Genomic DNA, 6,000 nt, shown 5'->3' with positions numbered 1-6,000 from the left:
AACAATTACTGATGTGAAAGGCAGAGGTTCAGAGAAGAAACAGATCTTTCATGTACTCCAATGGCTCCAACAGTTGGGGTTGGGCAAGGCTGAAGCTAGGAGCTAGGAACTTCATCTGGATCCCGCACATGGGTGACAGGACTCCAGTCTGTGGGCCATCACCTGCTGTCTCCTCAGGCACATTAGCAGGAAGCTGAATCACAAGTGGAACCGCATGCATCAAAGTAGTACTCACGGATGCCAGTGTCCTAAATGGTGGCTTAGTCCACAGCACCAGAACACTATTCCCTATATGTGGCATTTTTTTTGCTCCAAAATTGTTGATGGTGAGTTCATCTTTTTAAGAGCTCCAGAGGGGATTAGCCATTTGGCCTGGTGGTTAAGATGTCCTCTGGCACTTCTGCATCCAGTATCAGCAGTTCCCAGATTTGTGCTGGTTCTGGTCCCATTTCAGCTTCCTGCTAATGCATACCCTGGGAGGCAGCAGGTAACGGCTCATGTGCATCCCTGCCACCGGGGAGAGCTGGATGCTGTCCCCAACTCTAGGCTTTGGCCTGGCCTCATTTCAACTGTTGCAGGAATCTGGGGAGCAAACCAAGAAAAAGGCAACTCTGATTCTCTTCCACTTCCCCCAACTTGCAAATGCATAAAAAAATTAAATATCTCAGTGGGAGTATTCTGTTACTCATTCATATTTTTTGAGATGCTTAAAAAATTAAGACAGGAATTTTTTTCCTTTTCATATGCTTTTGCGTCATTTTGTTATGAAAGCTATTCAGGTTTCATGGGATGAATTGGGATGGAATGTTTTTCTCTATTCTCTGAGAGTATTTGTATGGGATTCAGATGCTAGGGTCTTTGAGTGCTTGTTAGAGCTTATCGTGTAAATGATCTGGGCTGAGTGTTTCCTTTGTAAGAATATTTTTGACTACAGATCCTATTTCCTTCAACATAGTTACAACAGGCAAGTTTTACTTGGTATTTTAAAAACTATTTGCAGTTCCATCTAAATGTTCTCCCAAAACACACTGGCAGGAAGTTCCTTATAAAAGCTTTTTAGCCTCTATTGTGTATCTCACTGGTTCACACTGAAATTCCTAATATTTTTTGTGTATTCTCTTTTTCTTCTTGGTCAGTTTTGCTTCAAAACTGTAAATAGTGTTGTTTTTTAAAATTTGAAGAGTAGACACACACACATACACAGATTATTTATCTGCCGGGTCATTTCCCAAATGCCCACAGCATCCAGAGCTGGCCTCCCGAAGCCAGAAACACATAACTAGATCCAAGTCTCCCATGTGGGTGGCAGGAACCCAGGTCCTTGAGCCTTTACTGCTGCTTAGTGGAAAGCTAGACCTGGAAGCAGAACCAGGTCTAGAACACAGGTGATCTGATGCGGGACACAGGCATTTGAAGTGTGATCTTAATGGTTGTGCCTCATGTCCACCCTTATTTGTCTCAATGAAGTTCCAATTTTGCTTTGCCCATTCACAATTCTAGCCATTCTGTGGGTACACCACAATTTGCCAATTCATCTGTTGGTGGACCTTTAGGTGGTTTCTATTTCTTGTGTACTATAGATACAACTTCTGTGAATACCTGTGTATACAACTTTCTGTGTGTCATATGCTCGCAATTATCTTAGATAAGTACCTAGGATTCAGATAGCTAGGTGGTATGGCAAGTATATCGATAACTCTGTAAGAAAGCTGCCAAATTGTTTTTCCAAAGTGGTGATATCATTTTACGTCCCCATCAGCACTATATGAGAGCTCCAGTTGCCCCATATTCTTTTAAATGTAAATTGTTATTATTTTTATCTATCATTCTTTTTCAAATAGAGTTCAGTGCCAAGAAAAATATTGGTTGCATATATCTGTGCAGTGTGCATTTCCAGCATTATTGATCTTCTCTGCATAATATCTGTATAGCAGCTTTTGGTTAATCAGTCTGAAAAGATTGAATGGAAAATTCCAGAAGTAAACAATTCTTAAGTTTCAGATTCTATGTGCTTCTGAGGAGTTTCTATGTTGTTCTGAGGTGGTCCTACCTCACTCAGGAAGTGGCTCAGCTCCAGCTATTTGAGGAGTGAACCATGAACCAGTGGGTGAAAGATCTCTCTGGCTCTCCTTTCTCTTTAGATTAAAATCTCCCTTTTCCGTAAAAATAAGCCCCCCCCCTTTTTTTAAGGAATAAGAAAGAAAAGAAGCCAACTGAAAAGAAGGGTGTTTCTTTTTATTTATTTATTTATTTTTTAAAGATTTATTTATTTTTGTTACAAAGTCAGATATACAGAGAAGAGGAGAGACAGAGAGGAAGATCTTCTGTCTGATGATTCACTCCCCAAGTGAGTGCAACGGCCGATGCTATGCTGATCCGAAGCCAGGATCCAGGAACTTCTTCTGGGTCTCCCACATGGGTGCAGAGTCCCAAGGCTTTGGGCCATCCTCGACTGCTTTCCCAGGCCACAAGCAGGGAGCTGGATGGGAAGTGGAGTTGCCGGGATTAGAACCGGTGCCCATATGGGATCCTGGCGCATGCAAGGTGAGGACTTTAGCTGCTAGGCCACCCCGCCGGGCCCAAAGGGTGTTTCTGAATCCTCACCTTAGTTGAACTCTGTGTAGATATGGTTTGATGAGAAACTAGTTTATAGATTCTAAGCATGTTCATGAAGGTTGATCAGTATATGCTACCTGTAAAAACATACTGAAGAACAGGATAGAGCTGTTCCTTCCTGACACAGTCAGAAGAGAATCAATCTGATTTTTTTTACCCGAAGGAGTGCTTGTCTCTTTTCTTTGAGAAACACGACAATGGGAAAGCACCAACAGCATGTGTACGACAAGGCTGAGGTACCTAGTGGTTGGAAAAGGAATTTCTCATCTGTCATTTTAAATTAAGGAGACTAGCAGTCTTGCAGGTGTTTACTCATTTCCTAAAGTTCTCTTCAGTCTAACCCCTTGTGTCCATGCCCATGGCTTTAGTCCAGACCTGAGTTTAAATGTCAACTCTAGGTCAGCATTTGACCTAGCAGTTAAGATGCTGCTTTGGGTATCCACATTCCCTCTCAGAGTGCCTGGGTTCAAGTCTTGGTTCTCCTCTCTGTTAATGCGATGGCTCAAGTACTTGGGTTCCTATCATCCACGTGGGGATCCTAGGTTAAGTTGTCTGCTCTTGACTTTTTCTTGGACCAGCCATGGATGTTGAAAGTATTTGGGGGAATGCACCAGCAAATGGTGCAAATATCCATTCTTGATATTCCACAGCAGAGCCCCTTACTGACTGCTAAAGAAAGGCTGGCAATGATTTTGTAATCTAAGGATAATTATCCATAATAGCAATCATAATAAAAGTTAGTCTTTATCTCAGTGCAATGTGTTCAACTCTTCTAGATTGTACTAATTGTACTACATGGTAATTGTCTTTCCCATTACATAAAGATCTTACTGAAAGGAAATAATTCTACTTTATTCATTTCAATATCTAATTTCCTATGTCTTAGAGCACAGCATAAGAATTTAGGGGCCTGGCACAGTAGCCTAGTGGCTAAAGTCTTCACCTTGCATGTACCAGGATCCCATATGGGTGCCAGTTCTAATCCCAGGGCCCCACTTCCCATCCATCTCCCTGTTTGCAGCCTGGGAAAGCAGTCAAGGATGGCCCAGCCTTGGGATCCTGCACCAGTGTGGGGGACCCAGAAGAGGACCCTGGCTTTGGATCGGCTGAGTTCCAGCCGTTGCGCTCACTTGGGGAGTGAATCATCAGACAGAACATCTTCCTCTCTGTCTCTCCTCTTCTCTGTATATCTGACTTTCCAATAAAAATATAATAAATATTTTAAAAAAGAATTTATTTGGAATTCACTCATTCCTGTTCCTCTGCGAAGGAATGGAATCGTGCTATGCAACTCATGCAAGCAACATGGTAGGACTTCCGGTTCAAGTTTGCAGTAAAGTCACAAGTCTGACACTTACCAACTGTATGACCCTGTACTAATTATAATCTTTTCTGAGTTTCCATTTCATCATCTGTAAAGGGAGAAAACTAACCCATGGAATCATGTCAGGGCTTAGGATGCAAGTATAGCATCTTGAAAGCTGTAAGTGCTCCCTAAATTTCATTTCTTACATTCTAAATAAGGTGAGAGCCAAATGTTGATGCTATTGTTGTTGGTGGTGGTGTTGATAACAACCTTGAGAATTATGTTTCTTTGTTTTCATTGTTTAATAATATGACTTGACTTGATGGCTACCTTTGAAGATGGGAGTTCTCAACCATGAGTTCATGTCTCTTTGAGTAGATCAGTCAGGGAGCTGCCAGCAGGCAGAACCACACCAGCTATTTGACAGGAAATTCAATATAAAAAATTGTTAGGTTGGTAACTGGAAAGCATCATGGTGCTAACAGCTCTGTGGCACAACTGTGTTCCCTTACAGCTGAGGGCACCAAGAAAACTCAGGGAGAAGCTGGGAGCCTTTAAGGAGGGGCACTGCAGAGCTGAACCTGTGAGTAGGGATGCTGTCTGGGAGAGGAAGTGAGGACGCAGATTCTGCATGTGTGGGGAGAGACTGTAGACTAGATCTAACAGATTCTGGATGCGGGGAGACAGAGCCTCAGGTGCCAGGGAGCAGGATGCCTCACTTGCGGGGAATGCTTGTAGAAATTCCATACAAGCAGGAACAGTTCACAGCTCCAGTCTCCCTCCAGTGCTGCTAAGTGCTGAGCCCACCAGGAAGCCCCCAGCACAGAAACACCATGGACAGATTACCTGAAAGCATGGCAAAGCTGGGTGGGAGGGCAGAGTCGGGGCTGAGAGGTTGCCATGTGGCAGCTGACGTGCCAAGCTGGTCGGTCCCTCGCCCCTGACCATATGGACAGGACTTTTGACTCTATAAGCAGCGAAGAATTACGACAGCAGCTTCCAATTCAGCGCTTGCAAAAACATTTAGAGTTTGAGTGGGCATTCAAATAGAAATTGGTAGTTGGCTGAATATTTCATCAAATCTGGCATGTTAGTCACCTTTGTGTAAAATGAGTGAATGTTATTATGTATACCTGTTTTAGTGAAGAATTCTTGTTTTACATTTACTAAAATGAGGAGAGAATGAGTGGCTCTGGACCTTCTGTTGATACCTGCAGGCAGGTCATTGCAGCAAGGCTCCTGTGTGGGCAGGATCATCACTGGCCACCTGATGGGAGATGACCCTAAATGAAGGCTTTGAATCAACAACCACCAAATGATGTACTTAGTCTTTTCATGGAATTTTACATTTGAGTTGCACATTGTGATAATTCTACATATTTTTTCAATGTGATAATGAAGTCAGGTAGTCAGGTTCGTTAGCATTTCCATCTCCTTTAAAAACTAAAGCATGTTTTTGATGGAACTCAGTAATCTATCAGACATGGCTTCATATTTCAGTAAATGCCTTCAATGTGTACTGATCAAATCAGGGCCAGCCATTCTTTTTCTTAGAGTCTTCTGTCAGAAGCTAATACTGCCTGGGACTGTCCATACGAAGCTGGCAGGATGAGGGCTATCACACTTCATCAGACTTCCTCACGCTAATGAGCTTCCTCAGGGTATGCTTATAAGACAGAGTCAGAACTTTCTGGTTCCACAACATAAAACTCTGAGCCTTCACAGAGCCTCCAGGTTTCCACAAGGTCAACTGCTATCCAGATTTTCCATCACCTCTGCTCCCACAGTCTGGCACACCACGCCTATAAAAATGCAGGGATTTCCACCCACACCATATGCCCCTGTCGGCCAATACTAAGCTCTTCAGGAAGGAGCTCAAAAGACTAAGCTTTATGATAAGTTTCTTAGCTCCCTGGTTTTGTACACTTGTGCATACGTCTCCAAAACACGTGGAAAAAGTAAACTACTGTCTGACTATACCTAGATAACCCAGAGAATAAGTTCCATGTAAACAGTTAAGTGACTTTTCATCCCAACTCTGGAGATGCCACTGAATTCTCCACTGTAAGCCTGTGCCA

This window comes from Ochotona curzoniae, unplaced genomic scaffold (assembly GCF_017591425.1).
Source record: "Ochotona curzoniae isolate NIBS_2020 unplaced genomic scaffold, NIBS_Ocur_1.0 scaffold_4505, whole genome shotgun sequence".
Taxonomy (NCBI): domain Eukaryota; kingdom Metazoa; phylum Chordata; class Mammalia; order Lagomorpha; family Ochotonidae; genus Ochotona; species Ochotona curzoniae.
This window is presented reverse-complemented; position numbering follows the sequence as displayed.